Source organism: Pleurodeles waltl, chromosome 10, assembly GCF_031143425.1.
Source record: "Pleurodeles waltl isolate 20211129_DDA chromosome 10, aPleWal1.hap1.20221129, whole genome shotgun sequence".
Classification (NCBI taxonomy): Eukaryota; Metazoa; Chordata; class Amphibia; order Caudata; family Salamandridae; genus Pleurodeles; species Pleurodeles waltl.
This window is the reverse complement of record NC_090449.1, coordinates 593,691,611-593,714,041: the sequence shown is the minus strand read 5'-3', so window position 1 is coordinate 593,714,041 and position 22,431 is coordinate 593,691,611. Positions and strand designations below refer to the sequence as shown.

The window sequence follows — 22,431 nt, the reverse complement described above, 5'->3', positions numbered from 1 at the left end:
GTATCATGTAATTTTCACCTGTTATATTTTGGCAGATCAAACCTGTTGGAAGTAACAGAGGAAAAATGTTCAATAATTAAAAAGGAATGCAGAATTCAGTATAGAAGACATATAATTCCACATCCTATTTCCTTTTTCCAGCAGACAACTCAGAGAAGGTATTTACTGGACCCAGAAAGTACTTTACTCTGTCTTATTAGTAAATATATAAATCCCATAAAAGCACTCCTAATATAGGTGCCAGTGTTAAATATGCTCATTCAAATGGGACAATTGTTACAACTTTGGTGTCTTACGTTTGGTGTTGCTGTGCAAAAAATGCATTGTGAAAGTCATACTCCCACTTGATAGCTATGACAAACCCAGGAATTCTGCCAGGATTGTGTATTTTCAGCATCCACACATCTGGGATTAGTGAAGGATTATTTTTCTGAGTTGATTTGGTGGCAAGGGTTTTGAATATTCACAGACCGGTAAGTGAGTTGGTATTTCCTAATGATATCTAGGCTATTACACCGAGCTTGGAAACAAATATACCTTTTGTCTAGGAAGGCCATTTCCAACTTGGGATGTGGAGAGTACACACCCAAATGTGATGGGGTTGAAGAAACAGAACATGTGAGCCCCAGAAAGCGCCTATATATAGCCAATTCTAACTACGGTGCCAAATACTAGGTAAAACCTGGCCAGGATCTCATTGGTAAACGAGCATGAATGCATTTCAAGGTGAGCACACCAGAATTCTGGTGTTTTACCAACATAGTTCTCAACAGGTTTAACTTACCAAAAGCTTGTGAGCAAATACCACAGGTTACGTAATTTGCATGTGGACAATTAGCACATGTGCACTTATAGAGGGGCAATTACTGTCATGAAACGAATCCAGCTTTTCTGCCTGGTCACCGCAGATGTGTCACTGTTAGCTAGACCCTATTGTTACTGGTGTTAAGACTATGCACTGTGACGCTGTCATTCAAGCCACCAGGCATATGTTTTGTTCTTAAAGTGGTACTGACAAAATTGGATTCACCCAATTGTCCTATTTACATTTCCTGCAAGTTCATTGTAGATTGCATAGAAAATGCTGCATGGAAGTTAAGTGTGTCACCCATAAAGTGTGCTTTGTAAATTCACAAGGCGGGGCACTTAATATATTCAAAAAAGCACAATGCGTATTGGGAATAGTATGCCTAGTATTGAGTAAATATTTAGAAGACTTTTTCATCCTGTGGGTCAAGCTAAAATCTCCATATAAAGACAAAAATGGAAATCCTCAATTTGCATCTACGCTCGGGAAAATGCTAGCAAAATGAAATGTTATTTTCTACATAGTTCTAAAAATGTTTGGTAATTTTAGTTGAAAGGTACCTTTATAAAAATAAACCTACTGCTGCCTGAGAAACAAAATGACTTAGAACAAGGTTTGCCATTAATTTCACATCTGGAGGCCCAAGACAGATCCCTGGCTTTAATTAACAACAACTGCATTCCAGAGGACAATAACTTGGTCCCTGGGCCCAGAAAGGCACAAATGTTATCATGAAATGGGCCCTAAACAGGGATTAACCATCTTGGAAGGAGACAACTGTTGATAGAACAAAGGACGGCTGTCACACTACCTTTTATGACTCAGAGATGTGAAATGGGGCTGACAGAGTTTTCTCCATCTGATTCACAGGACCTCCCAGATTTTCTATTTGAACTAGTGCTTGTCCTGGGCAAAAGGAGGATATCACATCTAAATTAGGGAGTCATGTAGGGAGAACCAGAGCCCATTGGGAAGGTACCAGGTGTTCACCATTTTGAGTTTAGAGCTTCTGAAATGCTGCTTAAGGAGGATGCCCTACGGCAAGATAGCAGTCAAGATTGGGCAGGAATAAATCACCCGTTACTGGCTAGTGCTCAGTATAAAGTGGCAACTTACCAGCACACCCTCAGAACATTCCTGAACAAGGGAAGATTTCATCTAAAGAAGAAGGCCATGCTGATTGAAAGAAGTCCCATGCACACCTGACTCCTTTTGGCCACAAACAGTGTTAGCTGTCTAACCTTCAGTGGGTCCCAGGGACAAAAAACCAGGAGGACTCCTGACTCAATGAGGACCCAGCTGACCACTGAAGAATGGACCCTGCAGGAGCCCTCCCTAGGAACACACCAGTTCAATGCACTAATTGTTTACAACTCAGCTAGCTTCCTTTCTTATTATCAACCACCTATAAGCTTGTTTTTGACCATATACATATACACAAACATACATGCATGCAAAACCCCTGTGTAGAAGCCTGCCCTAAGGAACTCAGGCCTGTAGGAGTGACCAGAGAGATAGTCATTATTTCTACTTCTAGAAAACCGATACAAGATGCTGAGGTTTGCCAAGCGAGGTTGCAAGACGGGCCAGAAAAATAGGTTTGTTAGGCTAGCAGCTTTTACCAAGCTGAAAATGGTTCAGTGTGGCCTAGTTTAGAGTTTGGCACATGAGCTAAAGGCAGTCAGGGTGGTGGATACCTTTGAATCTGCCACCCTGCTTTTACTCCGCCCACTAAATGTTACGTTCACCAAAAGCCCAGCAGTGAACTCTATGGGTTTGTATGAACTGAATTCACAGAAGTTCATAAAGAGCTATTTAAATGTTTTGTGTGCATCTGTTTTTACTTTTACAGGAACAAACTTCTCAAGCTGGAGTTTGATTTTGAAAAAGTAAAAGAGTAAAATTTAACAGCCCTAATATAATTGCTTTTTCCACATGGTGTCGCAGTCAGTATTTTGTATTCCTGGGGATGATTGAGCATAAAAACTAGCTGTCAGAGCCCCTCCCCACAGTCTGAATAGGGCAGACTTTTGGATGGCTTACCTCAACCAAACCGTACTCCCTCAGGTCATAAGAGGAAGGATTACACCGATGGAGTAAATTTTAGTTAGTCAACATAAATCCGGCAAAACTGGGATGGCGGACCGAGAGTTTGGCAGTGAGGTATTTGCTGCAATAGAGTACCTTGTTCACTAAACTAAATCAGGCCCTATGACAGTTTAAGACATTTTTGAGTGCACCTAGATTGTTTGAAGAATTTCTCATTAAAGTGGAGATTTGCTGAGACTGTAAGAGTAAGTTTACACAATCTTTTTGTTGAGCTCTTGTGGACTATAGCCAGAGTTCTTTCATTATTCCTATTTTCAGATACAACATCTTCAAGTATCTATCCGTAGTTATTTATTTGGGCTCCAAATTACATGCACTGTGTGCTCTATAAATGTTGTTTCTGAATTCTGAATTTGATTGATAAAGTTGATTGATCTTGGTCACGTCCAGCAATGTTTAAGATATATAAATTATGTGTTTTTGAACTGGGCAGCTTTTAGAAATTCCCTCACCGTTTTCTTAACATGGGTTAATGGTTGCAGTGAAGATTTCTCTTTCCCTCAGACTGCAGATCAACAATCAGTGAACTACTTTAACCTCTCCACAAAAATGCAAAAATTCCGATTTTACACCTGTCTCTACTGGAAGCTAACAGAAAAGAATACCACAGCAATCATACCTTTGTGCTGAAGGCAACTTATCTTATTGATGATTTCCGGGAGTCCACTGTAATTGCAAACTAAAATAAGACTTCTTTAATGAAACTGCAGTCCTTAGCAACAACCTTCTGGAAAGACGTTGCTTACGAAGACTCATAACACAGACAAGTAAACATGCATGAAGCTATCCACAAGCTTCCATGTTCCCATAAAATTAAAAAACTTCATCAATTGGTGATCTCGATTTATGCATTGATACACCATGCCAGTAATTAAATCACCATAATCATCAATAAACAATAGCACGTGCTGTTGGAAGGAGAAACTACAAACAAACTTCTTAGATTTGCTTTTAAAAGAGGAAACAACATTCGAGATCATCTAGTCAGAAGCTATAAATCTATGGCTGTCCCCAATACTGTTACTGCACAATGGATATTTGTTGCCAACCCACTCCACCATAAATGGCTATTATATCTTTGATAGGTAAAGTATTTGCCCATTCACCCAAAACACCAAGGGGCTGAGTCACAAAAGTATATATGAGGATTGGAAGGAACATTACAGGGGTATTTTTTTACCTACTCTTACTTGTCTTTTTAAATCAGCCCTGAAACACTTAACTACCTGTTAGTAAAATTACAACGAGGGCATAGTTATTTTTATTTGCACTAATTAAAAATGTGTAGTCCCTAAATGATCCTATTATTCCTGATTTAGAATGTTTGGCTCATTCACAAATGCCTGTAAGAGTATGTAAAACAGTACTACTGGTGTACTACGTTATATACTCCAAGATGCCTTTCTGAATAAACCCCATAATCTTTGCAGCAAGACCTTTAACCTTGACTTCCATTCCAACTAAAACCCAAATAATGTCATTGAATACAGTGATTCTTAACCTGTGGTCTGGGAATGCCTGAGGGTCCACAAACTCTACTCTGGGAGGGTTGCAACTGCATAGAACATTAAATAATAGTGACAGATTAATAAAGTGTATATAAATAAAGATGCAAAATGTACAATTGAACATTTGAAAAGATTCTGTAAATGTGAAGTAGTTTGAATCTGAAGGCTAAAAGATTGAGTTAGTATCCTCGGATTGATTCAGTGAAGCAGTGCAAGTGCATGTCCAGAATATAGTATGGGCAATGAGTGGCCTCAATTGACTTTAGAAAAGTTCCAACCTTCCCTTTAAAATATACATTTCGATTATTTTATATTTGTTTGTGAATTAAGTGAAATGTTTCATAATTTGTATATTTGTTTGATTAATGCTTATTTATGTTTTTTTCTTGATTGTTTTGTGGTTCATATTATCACAAATGCTTCCAGTAATTGCTCAGTGTGGGTTCTCGGATTGCAATCATGATTCAGTGGGGGTCCCTGGGTTCCAGTAACGATTAAGTGGGATTACATAAAAGTAAAAACATTAAGTACCACTGATATAGTGTGATGATGTCCTTGTCACTACATTTACATAAGTCATACATCCTAAAAGATGAAAATGTACTTTTCCCAACATTGCAATAAAATATGCTGCAAAACACAGAGGGGCATATTTATACTCTGTTTGCGCCGGATTCGCGTAATTTTTTTTCCAGCACAAATTTAACTCCATATTTATACTTTGCCGCTAGACCCGTCTAGCGCCAAATTTATGGAGTTTGAGTCATGTTTTTGTGCGGAAACCTACCTTGCGGTAATGAGATGCAAGGTAGGCGTTTCAGGGCAAAAAATGACTTTAAGGCCTTTGCGCCTTATTTATACTCCCGTGCAAAAATGACACACGGGAGGGGGAGGGCCTTAAAAAATTACTCTAAACCGGTTTAGAGTAATTTTTCAATGCCTGGGTTAGGGCAGGCATTAAGGGACCTGTGGGCTCATTTCCATGGTCTCTGACCATGGAAGCAGTCAACAGGTGCCCTTCCCTGCCCCCAGGGACACCCCCTGCCACCCTCGCCCACCCCTGTAGGACACCCATGGATGGGGGGACCCATCTACGGTAAGTAGAGGTAAGTATTTTATTTTTATTTTTTTAAGTGGCATGAGGGGGCCTAACGTGGGCCCCCCTACATGCCACTGTGCCCAATGGCCATGCCCAGGGGACCGAAGTCCCCTGGGCATGGCCTTTGGGCAGGGTGGCATGACTCCTGTCTTTGCTAAGACAGGTGTGATTACCATGGGGGTTGTGCGTCAAATTACGCTACTCAGGTTAGAGTCAATATTTTAACCTGACTTGCACCATTCTTTGGGGTAGAACCCCCATTCCTCCCTACGCCTCCGCTGCCCGGTTAGCATAATTTATTTTGACGCTAACCAGGCTGCAGCACCAGCTACCGTCATTCCATAAATAAGGCGCCCCGCTGGCGCGTTAGAATGGCGGTTACACTCGTTAAACTTTTTGATGCAAATCTGCGCTAGCGCAGGTTTGCATCAAAAAGTATAAATATGGCCCAGAGTGTTTCATTGGTAGTATGTTATCTGGAATTATGAAATGTTAAAATCAGTTAAATGGCAAGTCATTCAAAAGGTTTTAAAATGGTAATAAGTGTACAATCTTAATGTGAAAGGAATTCATCTGGATAGATAAATATCTATTGATCATGGACTAAATTACATGGATGAATAGAACACTGGGCCAGAAGTACGAAAAATGGATTCAGTAAAGGTCATCACAAATTGCACACTGACTTTTACCGATTCCATACCGTTTTTGCAAACCAACCTATGTACCAATAGGTTGGTTCACAAAAACCCAATTTGCAGTATATTGCTATTACCTGCCTCCTGAATATTAAAGAGGTATTTTGCAAATGGCAACACACTATGGGGCATATTTATACTCCGTTTGCGCCGAATTTGCGTCGTTTTTTTCGACGCAAATTCGACGCAAAACTAACTCCATATTTATACTTTGGCGTTAGACGTGTCTAGCGCCAAAGTTCATGGAGTTAGCGTCATTTTTTTGCGTGAACACCTTCCTTGCGTTAATGAGATGCAAGGTAGGCGTTCCCGTCTTAAAAAATGACTCCCAGGCATGTGCGTGGTATTTATACTCCCGGGCAAAAATGACGCCCGGGAGTGGGCGGGGCAAAAAACCCTGCATTTGCGCCTCTTTTTAACGCCTGGGTCAGGGCAGGTGTTAAGGGACCTGTGGGCTCAGAATGAGCCCAGAGGTGCCCTCCCCTGCCCCCAGGGACACCCCCTGCCACCCTTGCCCACCCCAGGAGGACAACCAAGGATGGAGGGACCCATCCCAGGGAAGAAAAGGTAAGTTGTGGTAAGTATTTTTTTTAATTTTTTTTTGTGGCATAGGGGGGCCTGATTTGTGCCCCCCTACATGCCACTATGCCCAATGACCATGCCCAGGGGACATAAGTCACCTGGGCATGGCCATTGGGCAAGGGGGCATGACTCCTGTCTTTGCTAAGACAGGAGTCATGTTAATGGCGTCTGGGCGCCCAAATAAAATGGCGCAAATCGGGTTAAGACGATTTTTTTGCCTCAGCCTGACTTGCCCCATTTTGGGACGCCCAAACGCCATTTTTCCCTACGCCGGCGCTGCCTGGTGTATGTCGTTTTTTTTCACGCACACCTGGCAGCGCCGGCGCTAATTTTTTTGGCGCAAAACTGCGTTAGCGCAGTTTTGCGTCAGAAAGTATAAATATGGCCCTATGAATCACAGCCATCACAGGGAAGCAGCCCTGCTGAGGTGATCAGATCATTGTGACTGTGATTGCTCTTAAATAAAACTTTTCTTTTCAAATGCTACACATTTTCCTTCAAGTAGGCATTTAAAAAAATATAAACTAGTTACTCTTGTAACTAACATTTCTAAGAATAGGAGGTGGTCTATGAGACAACTACCTACTCTTAAAAATACTTTTTAACATTTTCAAAGGAGAAGGGGTTCATTATGGACCTCTTCCCATTTTCAAAAGACTACCACTACCTTTTAGTGGTTGGTAAACCATTATTACATCCCACTGTGATTCAGTATTTGGATGGGATGCCCTAAACATGTTTCTTCACAATACCAAATTGGTATGTAGTCTCAAACCCACATTTTGTTTCAGTAACGTGTTCCTGAATCACAATTTAGGGTTCTAGCACACCAAAATGCCTTTCTACAGTCACAATAGACCCTATTATGGAATTGGGCTGTTTGCGAAAGCAAAAAGGCTTAGTACATCTGCCCCAGTATTATTATCTTGTAAACAATAATAAGTGGCTCATTACGACTTTGGTGGTCTGAGGGAAAGACTGCCGGGGCGGCGGCTGTTAAAGATCACTGTGTTGGTGGTCATCCAACTGCCGTAAAAAGATGTACACAGCTCAGAACACCAAAAAAAAGCCAATTGTCTGACACTGCCAAAACACTGGCAGGTGGAAAAAAGGTGGTTCGACCTCCATCAGTGGTTCTTCCATGGTGGAAAACCATGGGTGGTGCTAACAGCGGCTGTCTGAACTCACATCACACTGAACACCACACTGGATAGTTTGAATATCACACACATGACACACTTACACACTCCCCTATATAGTACACATCCCTACACAACTCACAGAGGAGGTATAACTATCACAGATTTATCAATAAATACTTTAGACAGCCATACACATTTCACCACGCATACATGCCACACCTGCACAACGTACAAAACACACAACCTTTTATTTAACACTACCGCACCATCAATACCGCCACTGCCATGTTCCCACAAAAACACCCATGTTTCACAGATGAGGAGTTGAGGGTCATTGTGGATGAAATTTTAGGGTAGAGCTACACCTGTTTGGAACATAGGTCCAGCAAACACCAATAGGCCGGAAAATAGTGTTGTGTCAAAGAATAGTCGACAGGGTGAATTCTGTAGGCAGCAATCCAGGTACAAGGGACGACATAAGGAAGAGATGGAATGACCTCAGAGAGAAGGTATGTTCCATGGCATCCTGGCACCAGATGGTGGTATTTAAAACTGTTGGTGGGCCCCCACCTCCTCCCCCTACTTTCACATCTTGGAAAGAGAAGGTTTTGGACATACTGCATCCTGAGGGTCTGACTGGAATACCTGGGTGAGCGGAGTCTGGTAAGTCCCCACAACACACACATCACCAAAATATTTTGTCATGCATGCTTCCTCACCACCTTCCCCCACTTCAGTAACCAAACCACCCACCACCCCTCTGTGCCAAGTGCACAAATACCCCTCTCTGGCATGTCACATGTTCAATAAACTCACCTGGCTCCACAGCTGTTGGGAATGGAATGTTAGGTCTTGGAAACTGATAGCACTACAATTTCCAGAATGCAATATTTCATCATTTAGAAAACCAAAACAGTGCACCAAATGTGAGTTGTCATGCATGTGAAAATAACAACCAGTGTAATCCATCATGAATGTTCCACTGTGCAACAGTTTATGGAATGACAGCAATGCAATGGCCTACTCCCACTACTATTACAAGCAAAACACACCAACAGCTGAATGCCCAATCAAAAAAAGATTAATAAAATTGAAATTTACTCAAATGGGGGGAAAGCTAGATGCCCAAGTGGATGCACATGCAGCATATCCAGATAGAGGTCAATGTGAATTTGCTTCTCCCTACTGTGTCCCTAATCTGACACTATTGTGCATTGTGCAGCTGTTTGTGCCATGTTTCATGCCATACACTTCACTAGGCCAAAAAGTGTATCACCCATGTCAATAGTCTGACAACATAAGAAGTTATCAGCAGTCAAATAATTACCAACATAGCTTTACATCTTTGAACATGGGGTATGGTATTGAAATATCAGAGTCTCATGTTGTACAAAGTAAGAATTGGTAGCAGCTGTCATTGTCATTTCTGGGGATTATGGCAGTGTTTGTATCTCACACAACATCACTAATTGTAAAACTTAAACATAACTTGTTGTATCCCTTACAGCAACTGTGTGTTCCACTCCTCCCACAGGTAACCTTGCCAATGTCACCATGAAGAGGATACCAGAGACTGCCACAACCCCTCTGAATGAAGGCCATGTGAGGACAACACCCCAGGATGTTTGGACATTGATGACGAAGCTGGTCCATCAGGGACAACTGGTCAGACAACTGTCAGCCCCACCCTGCCCACATTGACTCCTCCCAACCCTGTTGTATCTACATCACAGGCAACCGTTCACCCCCAAACCTGAGTCCCAAGGACTGTTTCATCCAGTGTATCCCCCAGTACATGTACCTGAGTCTCCTTTTGTCACCCCTGATAGTGATGAACCTGACACTACTGGGAGTGGCCACACTGTGCCAGGGGCACAAGCACATGGGGGTAGGGTGCATGGGAGGGATGGTGTGGGCCAGAGGATGGCGGCTCAAAGGGACAATACTGACCAGAAAACCATCTCCGAAGCCTTGAGAGCCTACCAAAATTCTCAAGTATGATGGGCCAGGTACTCACCATGATTGGGGAATTCCAACAGTTGCAGAGAGACAACTACCAGGAAGTCATGCAGCAGTGGCAGGCACAAAATGCCATTGTGGATCCCATTGCTGGGGCGCTGAGGGACATCAACTCTCCCTGAGTAAGTCTGCCACACAACATCAGAACTCTTCCACTGGTAATGAGTCTTCAGGCCCTTCAACATCCGTGGCTGCTAGTGGAATGAAGGCCCTGCCAGGGGAAGGAAATGCCTCAGACACCCCACCCTCTGTAGCAGAGGAGCCCCCTGCAAATGTGGAAGTTCACCCAGACATCCCAGAGGAGCAGATGCCAAGACCAAACCCACTGCCAGGAAGTGAACCTCTACTGATTGTTTCCCCTAGTATGCCACAGATATAACCTGTTGACTGTTCTGAAACCTAACTCCATCTTCCTATGGTGCAAGGACAATGGACTTGTGTTCCCAAATGGTGTAGCAGCTACCCTGCTAATTTCATCCACCATGACTGAACCATTTACTGTTGAATGTTTTGTTATTTCTGTTTCAATTCACACATAATCTATTGCACTCCCCAATAAATACCACTTAAAAAGTGTCATGTATCAACCATGTCCAACTGTAATGTATGACAACTCTTATATCAATATGCCCCTCTGTATTGTACAACCTTTGATAGGGACATCACACGTGTACAGCATCACCAGTAAAACCATACCATTGGGATTGCAACATAGACATAATCCAAAACAGCTGCATTACACATCTCCCCACATTCATTTGTAGATTTGCAAACAAAAGATAGAGTAGTATGGTTGGTGACTTCAGAATGTAAGCTTAGGTGGCATCCACTACTAACTCACAGGATACTGAAGTTAGGGACATGTCAGTCTTTCCTCAAGCCAGGATGCATGCAGATCGGTCCTTGTATCACCAGGTAAAGCCTTGCCACATACTCATACCTTTGTAGATCCCTGTAGGTTTGCCACTCACCTATGTCAGTCCTCAGAGACATGCACATTAATCTGCAAAGTAGTAACACACTGACAGCTATGTCCAAGGTCACAAGCAACAGTAGCCATCATGATGGTAGAGGCTCTGGTTCAACATTTTCACATGTGTCAGATAAAATATGGACACACACGTGGCAATCAATCAATCAATCAATCAAAAAAATTTATAGAGCGCGCTACTCACCCGTGAGGGTCTCAAGGTGCTTTGGAGGGGGAGGTCATGGGGGGATCTAAGGGGGGGGGTCAAGGGGGGTCACTGTTCGAACAACCGCGTCTTGAGGTTCTTTCTGAAGAGCAGGAGGTCTTTGGTTTTGCGGAGGTTGGTGGGGAGTGAGTTCCAGGTTTTGGGGGCGAGGTAGGAGAAGGACCTGCCTCCTGTGGTGGTGCGTTGGATGTGGGGGACTGTGGCTAGGGCGAGGTCGGCTGATCGGAGGTTGCGGGTGGGAGTGTGGAAGTTCACTCCGTTGTTGAGGTAGGTTGGGCCAGTGTTGTGGAGGGATTTGTGTGCGAGGATGAGGATCTTGAATGTGATTCTCTGGTCTATGGGGAGCCAGTCAAGGGATCTGAGGTGTGGTGAGATTCGTTCGTGGCGGGGGAGGCCAAGGACAAGGCGTGCGGCTGTGTTCTGGATTCTCTGGAGTTTGCGTTTGAGTTTGAGTGTGGTGCCGGCGTAGAGGGCGTTACCGTAGTCTAGTCTGCTGCTGATGAGTGAATGGGTGACTGTCTTCCTGGTCTCTGGGGGAATCCATTTGAAGGATTTTTTTTAGAGTGCAAAGTGTGTGGAAGCAGGAGGAGATTGGAGCATTGATTTGCTGTGTCATGGAGAGGGAGGGGTCCAGGATGATGCTGAGGTTGCGTGCGTGGTTTGCGGGGGGTGGGTGCGGGGCCTAGGGCGGTGGGCCACCAGGAGTTGTCCCATATGGTTTTGTTGGGGCCGAAGATGATGATCTCAGTTTTGTTGGAGTTAAGCTTGAGGTGGTTAGTTGTCATCCAGTTGTCAGTGTCAAGGAGAGCAGCGTGTAGGTTGGTTTTGGCGGTGGTGGGGTTGCGGGGTGAGGGAGAGGATGAGTTGGGTGTCATCTGCGTAGGAGAGGATAGTGATTCCGTGTGATCGGAGGATGTTGGCTAGGGGGATCATGTAAATTTGACAACCTCTAGTACCAAGCAGGTCTTCTTGGTGAGAAAACACACATCCATCCCAGTGTTCTGAAAGTCTGACCATATAAGTGACACTCCACATACTCATGCTAATCATTACCTGGTTTCATCCATGTCAACTTCTCATGTCTGCCTGCAAATTCCATCTGCCTCTTCGACTTGGCAATGAGGAAGAGCCAAACTGAAACTCAGCAAATCTGTGATTGTCACAGATAAGGGATAGGCCATAATTGTCAACATACATCATTTCTGACAAGTCATTTTCACAAATGTGACTTTGCTTCTGCAGTAACAAATCATGACGCTGTGTACCACACTGTTCAGTACACAGTGTCAACTAACAATCAGCATGCATATCTGACTCATTGGCATTGGAGCTACTTAAGACCTCACAGCTGATGGTAAATAGGAGGTGATATGCCAGGCATCATTTGTAGATTACAAAATGAAATCTCATTATTGACAACACATCACATACCTTTAGTCAAGTGAAGTACTGATTGATGAGATCTGCCCTGATGTCTCCAGCTTTAGTTTCATCCGGCTCATCCTCACTTGTCAAATCTGCATTTCCACCCACAGGTACTGCTGGCTTCTCCCCATCTGGTATGAATTGTATCTGATGTCGCAAGGCAAGGTTGTGGAGCATGCAGCAGACAACAATAATTTGACATACCTTGTTAGTTGAGTAGGGGAGGGCCCCTCCAGATTTGTCCAGACTGGGGAATCTTGCATTTAGGAGCCCAAACGTCTGCTCCACAACACGCCTTGTCCTTCCATGGGCCTCACTGAAGCGGACTTCCCCTGGTGTGGTTGGGCACCTCACTGGTGTCAATAACAAAGGATGGTCTGGATAGCCGGGGTCATCTATAAGAAATAGGTATAACAACATAAACATATATCTTGGACATGCACATTTGTGATAGCAGGAGAAAAACTTTGCATTCACACTTGTCATATGTGACTTACAAACCAGCCAGGCCTCTCTGTGTGGAGATGTGTCATCAGCAGTGGGATATTGCTGTTCTGCATGATGAAGGAATCATTAACTGATCCAGGATACTTGGCATATACTTGTGAAATGTACTAGTCTACCAAACACACCACTTGGATGATAAGGGAGTGGTCATTTTTCCTGTTCCTATGTACATGTTCATTGGCACTGAGGGGAACCAAGGCTACATGGGTACAATCTATGACTCCAATCACATGTGGAATGTGTCCCAAAGTATAATATTTTGCCTTCACCTAGGCCAAATCCGCAATTAAGGGAAACCTAATGTAGTTGTCCAGGTGTTTCAACAGTGCAGACAATACAGCCTTCAACATCAGTCTGAACATGGGCTGAGACATCCCTGCAGTTAGGGCCACTGTATCCTGAAATTACCCAGTGGCCAGGAAGTGTAGCACTGACATGACTTGAACAATGAGAGGTATGCTATTGGGATTGCGAATGGCAGGTATCAGATCTGGTTCCAACTGATCACAGAGATCCATGACAGAATGCATATTTAGGCAATATATCTGTATTCTGTGTTTCTCCTTCATGGTGTACAGATCTACCAGTGGGCAGTACACTGGAGGTTGTTTTCCTCTCATGTAAAGGTAACTATGTCAGACCAAAAGAAAATGTAGTTGAATGTACAATGTACACATTATGAATCTGTTCATATAAAAGTCACACATATCTCCGTGTGATGTCAGATGCAACATATGACATATGATGTGCAGCATATTGCTATGCACCCTATGACAATCACCTTGATTCAGATTCCCTGTACTCGCTGATGTACTTTACATACATATATATAGCTGTGACTGCCAGTGCTTGATAGTACTACCTGAATTACATGACAAACATATTTGTTGCACCTATACTCCATTGATGTCACAGATAGGATGTTGAGAATAGGCTATCATTTCCATTATCACCCATACCTCTGTTCCACATCGTTTACTATTCACATGAACAATGATACTGCTAAACATGAAGGCAGCACTTAATATAATTTGAACACTATATAGGGGATTGTAAATGACACACTTTCCATTACTGTCCCATACATATAATTGCCTCAAAATGGCAGCTGCCTGACCTACTGTGCTGCACAAGAGAAAGTGACCTAACCCTGCCGGCTGATGTCATCATCGCTGTAGGCGGTCACAGCCGCGGGGCACATTGCCATTGAAATACATTGCTGCCTTTGAGGGATCCTGGCCAATGGTGATGTCTGCCAGTGGTGGCGATCATGTACGTGGTGAATGTGACCTCCATCTTCTGCAGTACTGCTCACTTGACTCCTCACACTGCTGTCATCAAGACCTCAACTAACTGAGCTGCTGTGTACTGCCTCTGGGAGCTATCGTACCACACCCTGCAGGTGATAGGGACCCAGTCTTCACTCCAGAAGAGCTAGACAAGGTGCACAGGTCATAACATTGATACACAGGTGTTGAGTTGTTATTGTGTATAGAGACATTAAACTCACCAATGTTAACCATATTGTATTGAAGCATGAGGTGATGCATATGTGACTGTGTCATTTGTGTACTACTAAACTGTTCTATATGTAACCTGCTGGGTTTTCCTTTCCACCTACTGATCCAAACTCCAGATATCCTGTTCGTAAGTTGTCCAGGTCGTTGGTCTCTGTCCATTCCTATACCCGTTCTAGCTCTGTGAGCAACATGGGGTCTGACAGGGGGGAAACAGGCCATATATTCATGAGCTGTGAACTACATATAAAGTTCATGTGAGGGTGTGATCTCAATCTGAAATTTCACATGGCATACTTGCTACACTTACTCAGACACGTGTGGAGTTGTCCTCATTATTAACTGTGGACTGTACATTGGATAATGTATATATTCAGGGTGGACATCCTACATGATAGAAAGCTTGGTGATACTACTACATTCCTAGTGCAAGACATATCATTAAAATGATAGTTCAGACTATTTGTACCATGTACATGGTATTGTGAATGTAAATGGCAAACCTGCTATTTCCTTAGCCAATGTATTTTGGGCATGCTATGTAGGGCAGGACATCTCCTACATGGTACAATATACACTGTTTGTTCCAGCATCATGTGTACATTGGTAATTTCTGCTGTTTTTGAGATTTGGGATCCAAGTTTGGCATACTTACTTTAGCTATTCTGAATCTGTTTAGACGGATGTTAGTATGGCTAAGATCAATTTACACTGACTTTGTTGTGTTTCTGGTTTTGTAGTTGACATTCACATGTTGGTGGAATGGTATATGTTATCAGTCAGTTTGGTGGACTCTATGTGTGTAACTTTACTCCAAAGATGTAAGGTTACTCATGCCTGAAGTGCTGATAGTGATGTTGGCATTTTGATATTGTTGATTTCAGGTTGATAATCATTAGGATTACTATACTGTATGTGCCCTTCATGCAAATGACAGGTGTCCATTTTATTGAAGGTGTTTGTATGGTCCCTGGGGTTGTCTGTGGGTAAAGCCTATGTGCGGAGTAGGCCTCTATTGCTGTACAGGACTTGATTTACTATGTGAGACTAAGATGAGTAGGTCCACAAGTATGTATTAACCTTTGCAAAAACACTACATGTGCTGTTGAGATGGTTTTGAATTCTATTATACTCCAGCTATGGATATGCCAAATGGAGTTGGTGCATCTTTGGTTTTTGCCACTGTGAATGTTATGGACACAGTTACAAGTTATGAATGTGATTGCTAAGCAACATACTGTGTTGTAATTGGAATGTGATGAGGTAACTTTAATAGGACAAGGCACCTGGTAATGGACTGAGCAAGTGTAGATTTGGAGTATGTAGGAGTGTGATATCAAAGTCAAGACTAATTCCCATTAATTTACTGTTGTTTCACAGTGATGCTCTGTATTGGGACACATTTTTTATCCTGACAAATCATCTTTTGTAGGTATAGTTTGTGTTATGGTGGTACTGATAGGTTGGTGATGTAGTGGTCAGATAGTTTCCTCATGTTGTGTGTGACATTGCTGTCATATAGGGTTGTGGGAAATATGTTCTTGTGACATGATGTTGGCTCAAAATGACTCCTACCTGGGGGTGTTTTACACATAGATGTGATGTCACTGTTGTGCATGGTGTTATGTATGTGTATGTAAAGAATGTGATGACCCTACCTCTCTCTCTGTTTCTCAGCATCAGCATTGGTAGGTGACGTAGACAGGCCACAGTCAAGTGGGGAAGCTGCCAGCCACGGAGCCGAAGTCATGATACCGCCAACACCGAGGGACCCAGTGGCTCAGAGGATGAAGGGAGTGCCATGGGGGAGACAGGATCTAGGTCTTCATCTTTGGAATCCTCCTCCAGCAGACACTCCCTAGCAATGGTGGACCCTTCTGGGACCACCCCAGCACCATCTAAGTCTGCCACTCCCCTTACTACTACTGCCCTCCCTGTAGCTCCCCACCCAGTTTGCCGTCCCTGCTCACCCAAGAGGGTGGGCATCTCCTTTGCTGCAGGCACCTTTTCCCCTGCCAGCACTGCTACCCTCAGTGAGGAGGCTATTGACTTCCTGAGTTCGATTTCTGTGGGTCAGTCACCATTGTGAATGCCATTGAGGGACTGGCAACTCAAGTCCAACAGAGTAATGCATTCCTGGAGGGCATTCATGGACACTGATTGGCCTAAAGAGATCCTTTCAGGCTCTGACCTCCACACTGATGGTAGACAGTCACACATTGTCTACTGCCCCCCTGCTCCACCTTCTTCTTCCCAAACCCAATCTCCCCTTCCCCTTCCCCAACCCAGCCAAAGCCAGACAGACAGACCGGCATACATCCACCTTAAAATCCAAGAGTAGCTCAGACAAACATAGGCCCCACAAGACACACCACCGGCATGCGCACAAGCAACATACTGATGCAGACACAGCAACAGTCACAACCTGCCCTGACACCCCCACCAACCCCAGCATCACGGACACTATACCTGACACACCTGCAGACACCACCCCAACTTTCACAGATCGAGCCACTATACCTATCCAGCACAATAGCAGACCCTCCGACATCCACCACAGTCACCAGACCCGCAGACACCACAACCACTGACACTCCTACATTCAGCACATCCACCATACCTGCAGTCACTACCCCAACAGACAGTCACCCACCTAGCACGGCATCCCCCAGCACCTCCACCCCCACTCAGTCCTGTACACATAAACGCCTTCACTCACCCACCCAACAGACACCCAAAAGCACATCTCCCACAAACACGCACCCAAGACACCCACACTTAAACATCAGACAACCACTCTTTCACTCTCCACACCCAAACCCCCTTCTGATGACCATCCCCATGAGTCAAAAACGGTGTTCCTTTCAGGTTTTGACCTTTTCCCTACTCCTCTTTCACCCCGTGAGACCCATAAGCACTCAGTTTCCCTCCCCAATACTGTTCCTTCCGCCTCCAAGGTCTCCCCTACCCAACATGAAAGTACCCATGCCCCTGCCCCTCCCTTGGGTAAGAATTCAACCCCTTCCAAGAGAACCCAACCCTCCCCTAAGCATTGACCTAAACTCCCCACTTCCAAGCCCAATCGCAAAGGACCCCCTCCAAAGCATAGGCCCAAACCCCCGATAATCCCTGAGATGCCTGTCTGCTCCCTCGATGCCCCTACCTGCCCCTATCTGTGGGGGTTACATGGCAGTCAGAAGTCAAGTTAGGGGCACACAGATGTACACTGTGTGCATGGACAAACTAGGTGCTGGGTTTGAAGTTACATATTTGTTGTGCATTTCTTTTCTTAGGGCAGATTTGTTCATGGCTTACATTGTTTTTGTGTGAGTATTTGTGTGTAAGTGGTGCTTGCCCTACCTGTTTTGTCTGGGCAGCATGTGAGGTTGTGTGCAGTGCTTTTGTCCCCCCAGTGATGGGTGTGTTTTGTGTGATGGGCATGTGTATGTTAGGGACATGTTGTTGTCAAGGTATTGAGTGCTGTTTGTGTTGAACATGTGTTTGTTGCAGTGTTGTGTGGCTTCGTGTGCTTTGACTGTGTGCATGCTTGGTGCACGGTATGTCAGATATTATGTGCTGTGTGTTTTCTGTGTATGTTGATTGCTGCGTTGTATGGTTGTGTGATTGTGTTCGTTCATTCCCTGTTGCTTGTACATTGTGTTGTGTGTGATTTGTCACTGGGTAGTGTTTATTGTGGGTGTTTGACAATGCATTGATGGTGTTGCATTGTGGTGTTGTTGTGACATGTTTTTTATTGTTGTTTGTTATTGTGTGTGACTGGGCCAGTGCTATGTTTCGGGGAGTTGTTGTGTGTTTTTGATGTGTGTGTGTGTGTGTGATGGTGGTTGTTAGAAATGGGGTCTCTGGTTGACAGTCAGGTTACCCCTTGTTCAAGCAAGGACCCTCACTCTAGTCAGGGTAAAAGAGAATCACCCTCAGCTAACCCCTGCTTACCCCCTTGGTAGCTTGGCAGAGCAGTAGGCTTAACTTCAGAGTGCTAGGTGTAAAGTATTTGTACCAACACACACAGTAACTTAATGAAAACACTACAAAATGACACAACACCAATGTAGAAAAATAGGAAATATTGATCTAAACAAAACAAGACCAAAATGACAAAAATCCACAATACACAAGTCAAGTTATCAATAAAAATGCAAAAAGAGTCTTTAAGTAGTTTTAAACACACACTAGCGCTGCTAGCGTGAAAATGTACCTGGTGTGCGTCAAAAATAACTCTGCACGGCGGTACGTGAGTCGGAAATCCAGCCGCACGATGATGCGAAAACCCCGCAGCGCAGGTTGTGATCTCCCAGCCTCCGTCGGCGAAGCTGCACGTTGTTTCTCCTACTCCGTGCGTCGAATCTTCGGTCGCGTTTCCTGCGAGCGTCGTTTTCTCAGCTGCGGAGCCGGCGGCACGTCGTTTTTTCAGCCACAGATTGGAGTCACGTCAATCTTTTCCCCGCACGGTGCTCTGTGCGTGGATTTCCTTGACTTTAGGCTGCCAGCTTCTCCTTTCAGGGTCCCAGGAACTGAATGGGCACCACAGAGCAGAGTAGGAGTCTCTCCAGAGACTCCAGGTGCTGGCAGAGAGAAGTCTTTGCTGTCCCTGAGACTTCAAGCAACAGGAGGCAAGCTCTAGATCAAGCCCATGGAGATTTCTTCTCAAGATGGAAGGCACACAAAGTCCAGTCCTTGCCCTCTTACTCTGGCAGAAGCAGCAACTGCAGGATAGCTCCACAAAGCACAGTCACAGGCAGGGCAGCTTTTCTTCCTCAGCTATTCAACTCTTCTCCAGGCAGAGGTTCCTCTTGGTCCCAGAAGTGTTTCTAAAGTCTGTGGTTTTGGGTGCTCGTCTTATACCCAATTTCTCCTTTGAAGTAGGCCTACTTCAAAGTAAAGTCTCTTTTAAATGTGAAATCCTGCCTTGCCCAGGCCAGGCCCCAGACACTCACCAGGGAGTTGGAGACTGCATTGTGTGAGGGCAGGCACAGCCCTTCCAGGTGTAAGTGACCACTCTTCCCCTCCCTCCTAGCACAGATGGCTCATCAGGAAATGCAGACTACACCCCTGCTCCTTTTGTGTCACTGTCTAGTGTGAGGTGCAACCAGCCCAACTGTCAAACTGAGCCAGACAGGGAATTCACAAACAGGCAGAGTCACAGAAATGGTATAAGCAAGAAAATGCTAACTTTCTAAAAGTGGCATTTTCAAACACACAATCTTAAAATCAACTTTACTAAAAAGATGTATTTTTAAATTGTGAGCTCAGAGACCCCAAACTCCACATGTCCATCCGCTCCCAAAGGGAATCTACACTTTAATCAGATTTAAGGGTAGCCCCCATGTTAACCTATGAGAGGGACATGCCTTGCAACAGTGAAAAACGAATTTAGCAATATTTCACTGTCAGGACATATAAAACACATTACTAAATGTCCTACCTTAACCATACACTGCACCCTGCCCTTGGGGCTACCTAGGGCCTACCTTAGGGGTGTCTGACATGTAAGAAAAGGGAAGGTTTAGGCCTGGCAAGTGGGTACAATTGCCAAGTCGAATTTACAGTTAAAACTGCACACACAGACACTGCAGTGGCAAGTCTGAGACATGATTACAGAGCTACTTAAGTGGGTGGCACAACCAGTGCTGCAGGCCCACTAGTAGCATCTGATTTACAGGCCCTGGGCACCTCTAGTGCACTGTACTAGGGACTTACTAATAAATCAAATATGCCAATCATGGATAAACCAATTACACACAATTTTACACAGAGAGCATATGCACTTTAGCACTGGTTAGCTGTGGTAAAGTGCTCAGAGTTCAAAAGCCAACAGCAACAGGTCAGAAAAAATAGGAGGCAGGAGGCAAAAAGATTGGGGATGACCCTGCATAAGAAAAAAAGTCCAACAGTGTTTGTGCGTGTAGTGTGTATGTGTGGGTGTGTATGTGGCTGTCTGTGAGTATGTGTGTCAGTGTCAGGTTACGTATGTGTGTTGCCTTCAGCCCCCATTCCCTATGGTATGTAGTGTGAGCTTATGAACTTTGGCAATTTACAACAGTGACAGATAAGTGTGTGTACTAACGGTTGCTGTTGTCTTCTTGGGCATTGGTTCCGGAGTCTCTGGGTGAGTAGCAGCAGTGGGATGATGTGCTGTTCTGCTTCCATGGTGACTTGGTACGAGTATGGCTTCCTGAAGGTGAGTGTCTCCTTTCATGTAGTTCGTTTCCACCTGGGTTTCTGTGGTGGTGCGACTGTGGCAGAAACCTTGCCGGTGTGCAACCTCATAATCTGGCCAGCACAAACGTGGTCTCCACCGGCCTGCAATTGGCTACCATCGATCAGGGCGGCCAGACTGTGGTGGCAGTGCCAGTGGTGCTTTGGTGGATTCTGTTGTAAATTCCACCATGGTCAAAATTTGGAACATTCTCTGCCAGCCTTTTGGGGGTATGACCGCCACCGCCAACATGGTGGTCCTGAGACCGCCAAACTCGTAATGAGGCCCTATGTGTCATGATTCAGCTAGAGGAATGGTATTATATCATGTTATAGCCATAATTAGCTGGTCTGCTTTAGTCCTAATGCGTACACAAATATTGTAATAGTGAGGACTACAAAAGACACTTGTGTTTTCAATTGTGTAATATACCAACACAAAAAAATTATAATCCCCTTTTATTTCTAAAAAAGTTGTCTTCAACTACATATTAGTATACTAAAACTGTCAGCTCGAATTCTGTATTATTACTCTGACATAAAGGGTAAAAATTGGGTTATGGATCCATGTATACAATGGATCGCTTACTGAAAATGTAATAATTCCACATCTGACCCTTCATGATTTTATATATTTTTCTTTATCATATACTCCTTTTCTATTTATTCTAAAGATTTATTTTATTCCATTATTTTGCTATAATTTTGCAAGAGTTTTTGTGTGTTCATACAATACCTTTGTTAGGAATTTCATGCAATTTTCACCTTTTCCGGACGATGCCAAACTTGCGCTTTCACCTTACACAGCCATTTTAGAGAAGCCACGTTTTAAACACATCTGGGGCTGTATCAGAATGCTGATTTCTGCACTGTGTTTCTTTTCAGCCTCTTGCGCGCATACATTAACTCTAAATATCTCTTGAGGCATGTTTTGCTGACAGAAGAACTGGGAAATAGAAAGAGGCAATTACTACGCTGTGTTTTCGAGCTTTTCAGTCAGCAAAAGATACACTAACCTGGAGCTATTTCGAGTAATTGTATGAGCTAAAATTGCCTAACGAGAACCCTTCTGTGCCGGCCCAGTGCCGAAAAAAGGGTCATGAAACTGCAACTGATCATTCAGCCCAGTGCACAGACAGTGACAGATGCTTTCCGTATACTATTGATTCTTGACTGTAGGAGCGAGTTTGGTAGTAAGTGTATGCCACAGTGTTGTGGATTGGTTCCTTAAAACTCTCTTGATCGCAAAAAAGTGTTTTTAAATTATATTTCAGATAGTCTCATCCATAACATACCCTCTGTACTCTTAAATTTAACAAGTCCAAGGCACATCGTACGTGAGTAAAACAAATAAAAACACATCACATTCTTTTGCTTGTAAAAGTGCAAATTAGCACTACTGAAAACCCTTAGAGGCTTATTTACAAACCCCTTGCACCACCGTTGGGTAATTTTTTTGGTGCAGCGGTTGCGCAAAGCAGTCCCCTACTGTGCGCCACATTTACAAACAGTTTGTAAAGCCTTGCTTTTATTATACCTGCGCCAGGTATAATGTATGCAAGGTAGGAGTCCCCCCATTAGGAGCCATGCAGAACTGGTGCAGTG

General features: G+C 44.0%; 1 protein-coding gene across 2 annotated transcripts in view; it reads right to left on the bottom strand.

Moving 5' to 3' along the window:
* CRHR2 (corticotropin releasing hormone receptor 2) overlaps positions 1-22,431 on the bottom strand; it is a 1,806,030-nt gene that overhangs the window by 73,561 nt on the left and 1,710,038 nt on the right. The gene's annotated exons all lie outside the window — the stretch shown is intronic.